Raw genomic sequence first — 16,138 nt, 5'->3', positions numbered from 1 at the left:
TGCGAAGTTCATTCGTGGCTGAAGTGCATAACCTTGTTAGCTAGCCGAAAACTTTTTACGGCTAAATGTAGGTGTCACATTTAGGTCTGACCAGGAACAGGTACAGACTTGGCCTACAATTTCTCTTCACCAGCGTAAACAATCACAGAAAAATTTCCGCTGAAACATTATTCAATCACCATTGCGTTAATTTATTCGCTATAGTGGTGTTAAGAAATAGAAACAATAATATTTTCGTCAGTCTCCTGCCATATTATTGTTATACTTCCTACAATAAGATTACGTTACATGGTATTAAATTCAAAGTACAAATCTGGGGTGATTTTTATGCGCCAAGTTTAATGAAAATCCATCGAGAGGTTCAATAGTTATGACAGGAAGCAAGACGAACATTTCGTTATAAGTAAGCTAAAAATACCACTTGACAGATGATCGAACATTTCATTTGAAAACAAACTTAATATGCAACAAACAGACCTACTGCATTGTGATTACTTACCACTAGTTAGCACTGGTTTTTACATTCGATACGAACGACTAGATGTGTATATGTTGAACATGGTATGATATTCCAAATACCTTGTTCATAAATTTAAATACGTTTGAAGAACACTGTTCACACTATATACATTCAAGAAACGAGTCTCGAAAAGTTAGGCGTAATTCAAATATGACGTCTTCCTAAGAGATTACTAAACCTGTTCAGTTGTCGAGATATTTCCATGCTTTTGCACCGGCTGTGACGAAGAAAATGCCATTTAAAATCTGTGATAGGAATATTAACATTTCAGTGTCACTTGAAAGTCTTGCTATAAAAACTGGTTTAAAATGATGATCCCACTTACAGCAGGTATCAAAAACTAACAAAATGGTTCAACTGCTGAACCTATTGACTATCATCTGTGTCCTAAAGCAATTCATTCAGGATGCATGGTTACTGATGGTTGAAGGGCATGTACAACAGGTCATGACTACTCGAATCTCAGTTCCAGAGCGGTTTGACGGTCAACCCCTTTCCACTCCAGGCTTGACAAGTGATCCATCACTTCAAGTTTACAACAAACATTTTGAGCACATTTCTCCCAAGCGTGCTATATATCCAGTCAATCCCACAATACTGTGCTGAGAGTTGAAGTTAAGGACCGCCTCACTCTGTGATTTCTCCACGGGTTTCTTCCTTCACCCCTCAGGTCAAAATATTTTCCTCAACACCTTGTTCTCAGACACCGCAAATCTAAATGAGATTTGTGGCACTCACGGAAAAGGGTAGTAACCCCGTGTAGACCTGTATATATATATGTTTCGAAACATACTGCCTCAATCTGCAACCATAATACGCTGGTATGTAAACCACACGGCGTTACCACCCAGAAAACCAATCTGTGTTCCTCTCTGAGGATGAGAGACCAAGTCACATATCAATTTGAAACAAGTTAAAGGCAAAAAATGCTTAAATTGAAAGGGCAAGACCATGACAAAACTTTAAGACGTATATTCTGAACGAAACATATTTGTTGAAAAATGATTTGTGTGGTATAAAATGTCAACACTTTTTTCTTCCTCAGACATGTTTATATTGCTGGGTCTCAAGGACACATATTGAAAATAATTTAACCGTGTACGGTCTACAGTGCGACCGAAAACCCACGTTACAAGTGTGGGAGTCTGCTGTACTTCTTTCATACGACACCCCTGGCGACGTCAACAGACTACGATAACGCAGTGCGGTGCTGATACAGCCTAAACATGAACATTTCGCCATTGCCAGGGTAAAGGTGTAGAATTTACAACAATTCAGGAAACAAAAAACAATTTTCGGAACATTCCCACAAATGTTTATTAATTTTTTTCAAAATATTTATACAAATACGATTATACAACTTACAAACTACCTTAAGGTTGAAGTGACAGTTTTGCTACATTACAGATAATATAAAATATTCGATTCTAATTTTTAACTGCATCCAGTTACCCCGTTATTTTTGGACTTGCACACCTTTACCCTGACACCAACATACACTGCCCATTCATAAATTGTGTGTTTTATTTTTCTGTATTTTAACTTTGAAATGAAAAGGTGAAATTTCTTAAGCAGAGAATGGATTCCAAATATATGCCTAATAGGCCCGCCGTATCGACATGGATTAATCACTACCTATAGCATGGAAGAACATACCGCACCATAGAGAATGCCTGTTTCAATTTGCAGCTTCCAACACGGAAAGTTCTTCTAAGACCACAGCAGTGCCACTCACCTTAAACGAAAGGAAATAGATTATCTGGCTTTTTGAAAACTATGAGATTATGAACAAAACAGTCATCTTCGGACTCATCGCCGTGAAAACCTCAAATCCTACCTTAAATAAGTTTAGCTTATCCAGTTTCATTGGAAATAATCAGTGAAATCAGCAGCAATCTAAAATAATGTGTGGGCTGTACCGGTAAGTAAATACAGACCCCGACACTAACTCGTACAAATCATGTAGAAAAGAGAATTATTTTTTATATCTTAATAACATTTCTACTACCTGGAAGTTTTATCACTGAAGGTACAATTTTAGTTAAGTCGATGGTTACTTTTTGTTAAAAACATTGTTACGTTTAACTGACATCGCATTAAAATCGATCACCACCTTTACAATTATCAGCCTTCAACGTCTCAGACCCAGCGACCTGTTGCAGAATCCTGTCAGCGTTCGTACGGTTACTTAAAGATCTTCAACAATTTGGCTGGTATAACAACAGAGAATTTGAAATGGGATGTTTGAGCGGTGCATTCGAAGAGGAAGGTTCTCCCACTCATCTCAGTAACCGTCTATGAGTTCCATGTGTGGCTGGTTTATTCCTTATATTATGACCAAATTATTTTTACACTTCAAACGAACAGAGCATGATGTTTGTCGCAGAAATCTTATTACCGTGATTTTGATTTGAGGTTCTAACTGCGGTGAATATGAGTTACAAAGCTGTGCCGACACACTGAAGATGGATGCAGTGTTTTCCTCTGAAACTTTCGTATTTACCTACATGCAAGTCCACACAGAGTTACAACCCAGAATACCAACATCGTCGACTTTGATTAAATAAAACTGATTTTCTATTCAATGGTCACGTAATTATATAACAAAAATAACTCTGTTTCCAGAGCCCTTGATCCTAAGCTACTACTAGGCCTAACAGCAAGATCCATCTTGATATTATTCACTCTCCTCCTTGTCTCCATCTCCCCACCAAAATTATGCATGGATTGCTTGGCCATCACACCCGCATATTTTTCGTTATAGTAGCAACACCAGATGCCCTGTACAAATCACGAATCTCTTTGTAATATCGTCCATTTTCCACTTCCTTCATGCCTTCCAGATAAAAAAGTATTTTCCTTTCCTCTTTGTTCACGAAACCCTGTAAATTAACTTCAAACAATAACATTCCCGAGGAATATGTTGAATAAAGGTAATCTCGTAATTATTCCATCTGAATAAATATAATGTAATAATTAATCCACCTGAATAAACATATAATATAATAATTATTCCATCTGACATGGCATGTAAATTGTTTGTGGTCCGTGTACACATGGATGATGATAATGGCACGCCTCAGAAACAAGGTGTAGCTAGCTGCACAGCCAACATAAAAGAATATGTGACCAAGTGCTGTTTCTGTACGTGCCCCCCCCCCAAAAAAAAAAAAACAAAGGTTTCAAAACATATCGAACAACTTGTAAGTGTCGTTTACATATGTCAGATCTCATCTGATGTGGAGTCTTGCTTAAACTTGCGGAATCCGATGCTCGTTTAAATGAGATTTATAAATAAGTCCGTACCTCAAAGAAAGCACTTTATCATCACAAAGGGCAACTGGTTAATACTGTTTAAGGAAATAATCACTGCCCATTCTGAGAAACATATGAAACACAAAACACTCTGTGGGCAATATGCAGATTCAATTAAGGATAAAGCAGGTGGTACGTATGGTTACCACTGGTCTGTAAGGCGTTAAACGGAGCAGTGTACGCATCAGAAATCGCTCTGGTATCGAGGATACAAAGTGAAGAACAACAAAATTGACTCAGATGAACAAAAATTGTTTAAAGCGGAAATGGAAATGAAAAACAATATTAAAACGAAACAGCAACAGTGACATTTCAGATTGTGTACAAAATGCAACTGAGGGCTCCAATTTACATTCAGACACAACCACAGTTTCTTCGCTACCGTAGTAGTGAGCTTACACAATGTTCAGCACCAGAAATTGTTTACTCCACAAAATGGTGGCTGATATTCAGTTCAAGAACGTCACCATCCCGTCGAATCTAGAGAGAGAACGAGAGAGAGACTATCTGATCCTCTCACAAATAAAATAATGCACTATCATGCAATGCTATCTATTTCTCTTCTTTTCCGTACGCCTCTGCTCTGGGTGCTAGGCGACGAGAACAGGATTTTATAGGGCTAAAACTATCTAGGCCCTAGTTGCTTGACAACCGTTCAATTCATAAAGCGATCACTACGCGATGCCACGACGGAAAATAATGTACACCTGGTAAAACGGAATACATCTTCATAAACTTGCCATAATAAATAAACAATTTCAATACTTCAGTACAGGTACAGTTTATTTTAAGATGAACACGGGTGAAGGTCGGGTGAGAGACAACTTTATTTATAGCTGTTCTGAACAGCTGCGAAACATGGTCTCTTACTTTCAAGAAAAACCTCAATTAGAAATGTCTGCAAACAAAGCGCTCAGAAACACACGTGGACCAAGACATGAAGTAATCAAAGATTGGATTATACCATACGACGATGAGTCATTTGGAAAACATGTTGTTAGACCTAAGACTTGCAAAATGAAGGAGGCTATATAACGTGATTCACAAGAGACTCGAATGGAAATACAGAACGTACACACAAAATTTTGATCGTGAAAGCTTGGCAAGCGGCTACATGGTAGAGCACTGCGAAGACTGGTGAATAATATCTGATGGATCTTGGGCACATGGTTTGTGAGAATGGGAAATGGATGGAACTGGCTTGGGATCATGTTCAGTGGCAAACCTTGTTATCGTTTTTGGAACACCGAGTTCTGTTGCTTCGATAGTTTTGTACGTTGTCTGTCGCTTACTCCAAACGCGCTCAGTGACCGCCAGCCTTTTCTGTGTGAAGCCGACTAGAAGGATATTTCTGTCCAACACGGACACCATTGCATCATTGTATGTATAAAAATACCCCTTCTACGATTAAGAGGTCAGTAATGTATCACATAATAATCTCTCCATTTTAAGCCTACCCCAAATATAAGAAATAGTAAGACGTACGAAATGGCTGAACTACTTCTCCGTGAGCTGTTTACGTAAACCTTCTCGTGGGCACTCGAAGATAATTCTGCAGGTGCCCGCGGGCGAACAGTTGGTCACCCTGCTCTATATGCACGAAAGAAGTCGTGTGCACATGCGCGGGTCTTTACCACGTCAAACTTTTCATAGCCTTCCTTTCTTTGGTAAAGTCGGCCTTCAACCTGTAATGTTCGGTCAACGGTGCAGCTAAATGAAAGGAAGCCCTTCTAACACTGTGCTTTTGGTTGAGAAACAAACATAACAAGAACCAGGCAAAAGCAACGTGTATTTTGACCCCGACATAGCTGTTATCAAAGAAAGGTGATAACGTCATTTCTTTCATGACAAGCGTTTCTCAATGAATCCACACACTATCACGTACTGCGCGGCTGACAGGCAGCGATTTTAAGAATTACGCGTGGCATTATGCGCCTTAGTAATCAACACGCGATATTCAGACCCTCAAGAGATAACGCAAATCCAAACAAGCAGAATTTTATAAGCAAGGCGGACATAAATGTAATCATCTATGTATCAGTTTGAGCCTTACAACTCAAGAGATATTCTTCTTACAAAACTCCAACTGGCTCGTTGAGGGTAGTGTCCAGACGGCTCGCTCGTTCAGTGGCATGAGACATTCCGGTTTCTTGCATTCTAAATAAACATTGTGTTCGTACTTCCAAATAAGCGATGAAGTTCTTGCCGCATCGTTGGTGGGAGACATACGTTTTCCAAAGCACAAATTAACAAAGTGGAACAAATCTCTTAAGCAATTTAAAATTACATAACCGTCATTTAGAGAACTTCTCAGAATGTCTCCTTGAGACTTTATGTAATGTAGCTGGTGCTGAAATAATAAGAAACATGACATGACATTCAGAGAAGCTATTCTTGTGAAAAGAGATTAACTGTTACCACGGACCACTGCCCGCCCGCCCTGACGAAGCACATGCTGCGCGTAGGGAAACAAAGATTGGAGTGTGAGCTCCTGGTAGGGTTACAAAGCCAGACACCAGACAGGTTAAAGGGTAGAAGCCAGACAGGTCAACAAGGGAACCCACCCGGTCGATGAAACCATCCGATTCGGCTCTGGTTTTGCAGTGTGGCCATGGACCGTCATCTGGCTACCCAGCGAGATACACAATTTACTTTTCGACGTCCTCCATTGACTCACAGTAATAAATACCCATATGTTTTCCATTGGTAGTGTTTAATTACGGCACGGGCGACTGGGGTGATTTTTAATCGATATATCTATATCTACAATCGCTTTGGAGGCCGTTAAAGTTCATTTACTTCTTAACTCTGCATCCATTTACTTTTTTATTTCCATTATTCACATTCTAGAACAAAGGAGTTATTTATAATTGTAAATGATCTCGAAACAATTCAGTAGCTTCAACTGTTTTCTTTTTCAAATGTCGGTCCACACTGCTAATATATTTTGTCGCGCCGTCTCTGTCTGGTTCTGTTTCTTCTTGAAATCTTGACCTCCCACCTCCTGCAAACGCCTATAAGGGGAACTGCTTGCTTACAGCCTTTCACATTGATAAACCAACTGCACTCCTCTCGTTCTTGATTGTGAATAACGAAGAAAATAAATAAATGCAAAGAGTTAAAAATAAATACAAATTTATTATCTCTGAAACCTTTATACACACGTTGATTAAAAACATCACTGCTGGGAGTCGAATCCCGGAAGCCCGCGACGTAGACAAAAGCGCTACCATCAGAATTATCGCAGGCAACGTAAATGCCCTTCTCCTATGAGACCCAAGATAAACGAAAGAATTGTAAAATAAAATTGCGTTACAAAGAAACAGCAGAGAGTCGACACCTAATATTTTTGACACAGAAGTCAAAACTGAAGCCGAATCGGAGGATTTTAGGATTTTAATCGACAGTGTTTGCTTGTACTCTACTAGTCCTCCAGGTTGGGGGGTTGGGCGTGGTTCTAACGACTCCAATCCGTAAAACGTTTCTTGTTACAAAATCTCACATAAAACGTGTAAGGCGGCTCAAGGTTGTTCAAGAACTGCACAACCACGCAATTAATAAGAAATATTCTCTAATTATATCAGTGTTATAACTACCAGACATAATAATACCAACAACAACAAAACAAACAATTTCTTACAGCATTACGTTTCAGCGAGGCATTTTGGCATCTCACCACGAACTTTACTCAATGCCCAATTACGCTCAACAAATAATCGGCCTTAACCTTTCAACACACACTTCTGCCAAAACTTTGCTTTGCTTTAGTTAATGTTTACAGTGTTTTAAGGTCGTGAAACCCCAAGAGTATTGCACCTTTAAAGAAACAGTGACGAAAGAACATGCCTGAGAGCAGAACGACCTTACAGGACAGATAATGCAGATCTGTGTGGCCGCTTGGAATGGTATATTATAGTTTGATAACGAAATTATTACGCTCTGTTCATAAAGTAATTGGGTGATTACGTTCATTATCACTCATGCAGAAATTTTCTGTCGTGCACCGTAGCGATTAGCGATTCCCTAAAAGGTCTATAACAATGGTCGATTCATTGGCTATAAGAGTATCATGTTGGACATTGTCCATTGTTTGACCCCAGGCAATGGACGATGCAAAACTGTGATTGGTGCTAAAACTGCGAGCTGAATTCTTGGGTTGGAACCCCATTTGTTATGGTCCAAATATTACAGAACATTTCAGGTTCTCACAGCGACGAGTATGAAGTTTACCGTCTTCTGGGATGTTGTGTCGTGTAATCTGGTGGATGTTTATAGGATGATGGGGCGGCAGACACCTCTGAAAGTCGTCTTCGCCATCCCGTCGTGACCGACTGTCAAAATGGCGGCCGTGTAGACTTGCGAGTTGGGAAAAACATTAATGTTATGCAATGTACTACAATCGACATGAAATGTTAGACCAAAGTTTCACATCGCGATAGATAATGTCACTTTTACAGAAAACTGGAGCCTTTACATTCTGTATTTCTTATTTTCCACGCTGGCAAGTGTAAATCTGTTTGCCGAGACACTTAAACATGCAAAAGCCGCAAAGATATTAATAACGTTGTTTATTTCACAAACGCTTGACCTTAGTCGCTATTATTTTGATGTTCCACCAATAAACTCTACTAGCACTCGCTACATCGCCTTACATCTCCAGCTCTCCACATCCACACGTGTGCACAATTACTGGCCGCGATAAACTGAAATGACATTAGAAATATTGTAACCTGCCACTCGCTGCATAAAAAGCCTTCTTTCTCAGTCCACGAGAGGTATACAACTCATTAGCACAGACAGCCTGATCTCATAATGTGAACTGCATTATAAATGGTGTTCAATAAACACTTTTTTCGTATCACAGAACAGCGCAGCGACACGAAGTATCGTCAAAAACTGTGCACGGGCCGGAATGTCGTATTACTAAAATTAACAAACACTATTATCAGAATTACCAAGTCAAAGATAGTGAGATTGACGGGGCATGCAGCATGCATGACATGCACGAGAAATACAGAGTTTGTTCGTCAAACCAGAAGGGAACAAACCACTAGGAAGACCTGGATGTAGATGTAAGAGTAATATTAACATGTATGTGAGGGTGTGATCAAGATTCAGTTGGCTAGAACAGGGACCAGTGGCGGGCTCTTGTGAATACGGCAATGAACCTTCGGGTTCAATGAAAGGCGAGGAATTACTTGACAAGCTTAGCGACTATTAGTGTCTGAACAAAGACTCTTCTCCATGAAGTCAATTGATAGCGGAGACTAATTTCCCGGCGTGGTAACTGACATCACTGATACACTAATAAATACACTTTCCGCGTTAACGTATTTTAAAAACGCTGAATTCGAAACAGCTTTTTGCTTAGATTTAAATACGGAAAACCTATCTCAGTACATCTGCCCTAAACTTGTTAAAACATCACTTCTTATCTAGTAACTATGGTGCATATTATTCACGATCGCTTCGCTAACCACTGCCCCCTTTCAACTGAGGCAAGAATTTCCCGACTAACTAACTCCTTTCCCGTTTCAATAGTCTCTCTGTCGCGCACACATGATCCAAGTGCCAACAACTTGTTAACAGACTATGAAATAAATATACGTGCTGAATAGAGTGGAGAGAGAAATTGTGCCTTTCTGACAGGGCAGTGCGAAAGGTCGTTGTCGTTATTTCCTTAATAACTGACGAAAACCACGAGAGTATTCAGTATATCCGATTCATGGTCGAAATTCAAATCAATCACCTCCATTTCGCTAACCTGCTCCGTATTAATAGCATCTGGGACTTCTTCCTGGTATTTGCCATCAATATGTAGCAGTTTGGTCGCTGCGTAGTGTGCATTAGATAATCTATTTACGTGATAAGAAAGATAAAATGAATACATGACGAAAAGGAAAACCACTGAAAATTGTTGACTCTACTTGCACCACGCTTGGACTAGCCCAGTCTTGAATGCAATTGGTTAAGAACAAGTATTAAGAAAAAGTCTGTGTCAATCTTCCTAGAAGCGTACACTGCGACTTACATCAGCATAAAAAACATTTGCATCACCAGGGATACAAACACAAGAAGATGAAGCAAAATATAACGACCAAGGCAGACGGATCTAATCTCCTTACTAAACAACACGCGTCCTTGTATACGTATAGAGGTGGAAAGGACGCGCGGGATTTTATGTCTGAAAGAAAATAATTTCCGAGAATTTTGTTCGCACCAAAGCGGAAACAGTAAATAACAAAACAGATAACACGCGGTGGGGCACTCAACGTTTTTGCTGGTGGCTGGAATGCTACTTCTTGGACACGAAAAAGAAATCGGTAATGACGATTACGATGGAAGACTGGCGCCATGATTTATTTATCAGGGAATGCAAAGAACTTGTTATTATTACAGGGAGGTCACAAACCCTCTTCTCAATTGCGGCTAGCAAATCTACAAGATCTAAAAACAGTCATCACGGACTGCTTTTATGATATTCAGCCTTCAATGTGGATCGTAATGTCTGAGAGCTCATTAAAACAGATCAATTAATGTGCGGGGAATGGAGGGCAACACACAGATATGAAGATGGTTGTCTTCTCGGTTGTAGAAACGTGTAGAAGTTTGTGAACGTTTCGGAGATCCTTGCTGCCTCCATCATCAGAGTGATGACTCAACGCTCTGATGACGAAGGCAGCAAGCTACAACCCACAAGACAGATATCTTCGTACTTAGTGCCGCGAGAACCTCAAATCGTACTTAGCACACAGATATGCACTTATGCCACTGCAAAGGGACCACCATTTACAAGAACAGAGGATATGGAACTACGCCAATAAGACGATATAAACTTAAGAGATGAAGAGTTTAAACGGAAATGACCTCCAGCTGAAAATAACATAACAATGAAAGGCAAGGGAGCCAGCAACCACGAAGAAATGCTGGAATGAACGACCTTGAACTGTAGAATGCTAGAGGAATACCATCACGATGATCAACCACTTCTCCAAACTACGCCAACTCTTGCAGGCCGCATTCTTTTAACCACACCTGGACGTGGCCGAGGAGGCTGAGAAGCCAGGGCATAAGGCACAGCTAGGGAGGCTCCTTCATGGGAAAAACCAATGCTCGGCGACTGCAGGTCCACATACCAAGACGCAAACAAATTCCTTCGGTATGAGTCGCAGAAACAGCCATGCTTCAATACGCTCGCAATCATACTTAACAGTAGAAGCAAGAAATAAATGGACCACCGTCCTTCCGAAGCCAATAGCCCGTACTTGTTTAACACAAGTGAAGTAAAAAAGCAATAAATTTGTAAAAGCCTTCCAGGTACGGTCTAATTGTCTTCAGGACAATGCACAATACCGTCCATGTAATTACATTATTTTTCTTCTTTGCGATTACACTCTCGAATACAAATATGTCGCGGTGCCAGTGCAAATGGCTGTCTTTTGCAAGTTTAGGAAACGAGAAACAACTTTCGAAAAGTTCTCACAAGTCACGTTTCACGATTCTTCCAAGAATTTGCACAGACATGATAAAACAATTTACACATAAAACTTGAGGATAAGGTGATATGAAATACAGGCTGTGAATAAGCAATCATACTTCGATTGTAATTTCTGGACTTGCAGCCCTGGCGACTTCTAAGACAATTCAAGACACTTTTTGACACAAAAATACAATAAAATATTTTTTAAAGCGTCACGTCTTCAAAATACAGTAACCAAGAGGTAAATGACTGTTTGGGCTTGCCAAAGTAATTCTTATCACACAATCATTATCAGTGTAACGCACATGCGATAACACGTGGTGACGTCAAACAGCTGAAAATAAAACTACACACAAACTAAACCTTTAAAATAATCTCTCAGCCACGACTGAAAAACGTACGCAAAGTATGTCCCTCTTCTTTTGACAAAGGCATTTCATTATCACAGCTTCTCTACACAGCACTAAGCAAAGAAAGCATGGCTGCATGATGCAAACAAATGAACTCGAAAACATGTCTGTTGCCATACAACGCAACAAACATTGCTACGTCATTCGTTGAGGACGCACAGGCTACAGCATTTGTGCATAAAACACGAATGTACTGTCAACACGTTTAAAATGTTTAAGCATGTTTATCGAATTCCTTTGTATCTACTTCGTGCAGGAATGTGACCCCAATAAACAACTTTCCCACTCACTGATTTTAAAACTTAAAGTTCATGTTTCGGAATCCAACCAATTTCACGATTTCTTTATTACCGTGGATAATGAATCTAAATCTTACAAATTCGAATTATTCGCTATTTCGTTTAAAACGAACACACTACAGCAGTTTCTGCAGCATCAATCGCGGAATAAACACAGCAGATGGGAAATGCAACGACGATCCAGTACTTTCGAAATTATTTGTTGTGGCTAGTACTTTCAGCAAAATTAAATACACACACCATCACAAAATTCATAGGGAATTATAGAGCTAAATAAAACACATTATTTCAATGAACCACTGAAAAATTCCATTCCAAATTCTCCATTACCAACCAAATGTACCAAGATCTTTAGACAGATCCTGCAATCGATGGTACAAACCACTGGGCTCAAGACAAGGACTACTGTTGTTGTTGTTGCTGCTGCTGCTAACAGTGCGGCAGGCGCGATTTGGGGCGTGGGCCTTGGTCACTCGAACACCGTGATCGTGGGTTCAAATCCCACTCCAAATATGGATGTTTGTCCGCGTATTTCTGTGTTGTGCTGTCCTGTATAGGCAGAGGGTTTACGACGGACTTATCACTCGTCCGAAGAGTCTTACCGAATGCCTAAAAAAATATTAAGGAACCTCACATGTTTAAGAGGCCGGGGTTCTTGAAGGGCCGTTGAACTACTGACAAATAATAATAAGTCAATGAACAAACGAGACAATAGTATAATGAGAGACGAGGCGACTTAAAGAAAGCCTGTCCCAGAGTCATTTTGTCCACAAGTAATCTGTCATGAGTCTTCATTATCCTGGACCTGCGATGTCTATACCACAGAATATTCTGTACAAACAAACCCTGCACTAGAACTCTTTAATAACAGATGGAAGACAACTTGAAATCAATAGTCTATTTAATAGGATTGCGTGTCATTGTCAAGGAATGAAAAGAAAGCTATCATGTCCAGAAGTTGGTAATTAGTACATCAGCCTCACGCGAGACTAATGAAGACCCTGTGACGTATGCGGCCTCGGAAGTCACTTGCTGCACTACTAGCAGACCGAAAAATATCGTGCTTGTTCTAATTTGATCTAAACTTTAATGGTAATACTTCATAACACTGGAATTTATAAAATAGTATGTAACAACAAAACAAATATATAACGATAATACGGACAGCAGAGCAGCGGGAAGCAACAAACGCATTTCAGAAATGTCTTTTCACTAAAGACCAATGTACTCCATTCAGGAGTAGGGGGGTTAAGCACGCGCATATCATCACTTGTATACCAGGTCGCCTACGTCACAGGGACTTTCTTACCTCTTGCGTTTAGTACCAACGGATCAAAATGAGATTCGTTCAAGAGTACGACCGCTGCCTTCCACATATTTTACAATTAATTTACATAATGAGGAGCTCCATAATCTGCAGACCCATTCTTCTTATAGAGAGTGATGAGATTGGCGGGACGTGTAGTGTGCATGGGGGAGGTGATAAAGGCGTACAAAATTCTTTTTTGGAAAGCCTACAGGGATTAGACCACTCAGAAGACAAGCGTAAGATGGGAGGATAATATTAAAATTCATCTCAGAGAAATGGGTTTGTGGGTGTTGTAGTCGACTGAACTGCCACAGGACAAGGACCGCGGGCTGGCGGGCTCCTGTAAACAAGATAATAAACCCTCTGATGCCATAGAAGGCGGGAAATTTCCTGAGTAATTGAGGGTTCTAGTAGCTTCTGACTAATCTCTGCTCTATGGACTTAATCATTACTGAATGTAGTTAAGTCAGTGTGAAACGGATTGTGTTAATAACTGTGAACGAAGCGAGAGGGCAAATTCCTTATTATTGTTTCGCGGATAAAACAAACACACACACACACACACACGCGGTCTCCTTTCCTTCTTCTACATACTTTGAAAATGGAGCTGGGGAGGGGGGCGGCGGAGGTCTTTGAACTTGCCGAGTGCACATAAACAGATAGTTCCGCTTCTCAATACAGGACAATAAGGAGGGCACATGTTAACAAAACGCCGCGTAAAAACCAGAAATATCTACACCGTATCCAAAATAAAAACGCGCGAAGCTCCAGCGCCTGCAGGCTCTGCAGCTCAGCTCAGCTCAGCACCACGCAATTTCCAAGTACGTTTCCTCATATAGAGCTAAGAACATGATAATCTAATACAGAAATATCCAACAACCCATGCCATCAACAAAGAACAATTACAGCAAGGCCAATTCGCCATGTCATACTGGAAAACCACTTAGATCATAAACTGCTTTACAACAGGAAAATAGAAGACATAAACAAGAAGTCAAAGGGATAACCCATGTGGGGAAATTGTGTCAACAACATCCGCCCACAGACTATTCCCGGGTTCATATAACAGGAAGCAGGCAAATGACTGATTGACGTCATGCAGGAATATCCCGAAGATAAATATCTTACAAACAAGCACGAGGCTCTCGAGAATAAATCCCCCGCACATGTTTGTCCATACCCAATGTCCAAAGTTCGCATACCTGAGTGGAATTGCAATTAATTCGTTTGGCAGTTTGACAGCAAGGTGGATCGGAAAGTGTTTCAGAGAAATACTTAACCGGATTCCGACCTGTGCAGACAAAGCCGAGGGTAGAATGTTTTCTGCAACACTGATCCGGTAATGATGGCGTTTCACTACTAAAAATTATAATAACACTTTATGGTTCTCAATAATGCCAGTGGGTAGTGTGAAATATGTAAAATTTGGTTCACACTGTAACCTTGTGAAGGCAATAGTTCGGGACAGGATCACGCGAGAAGGAAGAAAGACCGCATATAGGCAGAGTAGGAAGGTACAAGGTCGCTGGATCGAGTCCCAGCCTGAGAATCTTTCACCGGATCGAATTTCACGAAATTCCACACGTAATTACAACATGCAATTTTATGACTCGTAATAAATCCCCTTCCATCTTGTGCCACTGACCTCCATTCGTACATTACAGGTGTATCCGTATGCAGTATTGTGTTTGGCACGATTCAAGAATGTAATCTTGTTGCACCGTGTCCATGACAGACGAGCAGGCCCATTTTCGTATCATCCACGCCGTCTTCCAAGCTGTCTCACACCCTCATGCCATGTTCAAAAACGCATGTTACATTTGTTTATTTTGCAGTCGTGATAACACAGAACACATGCTTAGAACACATTTCCTTTAAAATTCCGAAAATTACAGGTATAACAGGTAGGAAATAGCTAGTTCTTTGAGCGAACTTCCTCATTTATTATAGTAAGCAATCAGACGCCACTTAGGACATTTTATTGACTCGTATTTTTATTAAGGCCCAAGAATGTGGTCTCCCTCCAGTGACTATGCGTTTAAAATAAAGCAGAAAGTTCAAAGCGTTGCACTGAATTACAAAGGTTACAGCATTCTAACAGGAGCTATATATCGGTCACCGCGTGGGCAGTCAAGCACCAAGGAAATGCATTCTAGCGCAGGGACAAGAATTGGCATTAACCGAGGCAAGTGTTAAAAACAGAAACTCCTGTAGCGCAGTCAAGACTATTTCGGTCCACTTATCTGAACAATTAGCTGAAGAAGGGGGCAAATGCGAGACCACTGCACCAGCATGCAACGCAGAATTTCATGATGGCCGTACGGACTGGTTTTGATGAACAAATAATCAGACGAGAGCAATGGCCGCTTCATCACCGTACATAAACATAGTGTTTATATCTCTGGGAACTTTGATGTAAAATTTTAAGGAAATAACCAGAGCAAACGTAAGCATAAAAATATAAATCAGGGATGCTATAATTGAAATCAACCTTTGCCTATCTCTGCAACCTGCAGACTTGCAGCTACGTATCTACTATATACTGCGTACTCTATTCTGAGACTTTTCGAACACTCTGTACACAAGATTTTTTTTTCAATGAAGTTTAGACATTTGTTCTGATAACCAGATATACAACTACGTATCTGCTGAAAATATATACTTTTTAACACTCCATATATTTGAACGCGTTTCTCTCTCTCTCCCCCCCCCCCCCCGGGCCCAAGAAAAACAGAGGTTCTTCTTCTCTATAATGCAACAATATTTCTAAACCAAATATAAAAATAACGATCATATAACTGTTCA

The 16,138-nt window shown here is 40.3% G+C and overlaps 1 protein-coding gene across 2 annotated transcripts in view; it reads right to left on the bottom strand.

Moving 5' to 3' along the window:
* The window catches only part of LOC110834503 (Phosphoinositide-dependent kinase 1), an 85,337-nt gene that overhangs the window by 57,073 nt on the left and 12,126 nt on the right, over positions 1 to 16,138 (bottom strand). Inside the window, exon 1 of one of the 2 annotated variants that reach the window (XM_087350231.1) lies at positions 2,177 to 2,198. The exons of the other annotated variant lie outside the window; for it this stretch is intronic. The gene's annotated coding sequence lies outside the window, so the exon portion shown is untranslated. Of the gene's footprint in view, positions 1 to 2,176; positions 2,199 to 16,138 lie in introns of those variants that run through there. 2 annotated transcript variants of the gene reach the window in all.

The sequence above is a fragment of the Zootermopsis nevadensis genome, unplaced genomic scaffold, assembly GCF_977971745.1.
Source record: "Zootermopsis nevadensis isolate Lab colony 2312 unplaced genomic scaffold, Znev_1.0 Znev_ptg000017l, whole genome shotgun sequence".
In the NCBI taxonomy this organism is placed as follows: Eukaryota; Metazoa; Arthropoda; class Insecta; order Blattodea; family Termopsidae; genus Zootermopsis; species Zootermopsis nevadensis.
Note: the sequence above shows the minus strand (reverse complement) of the source record. Positions and strands in the feature narration are given on the sequence as shown.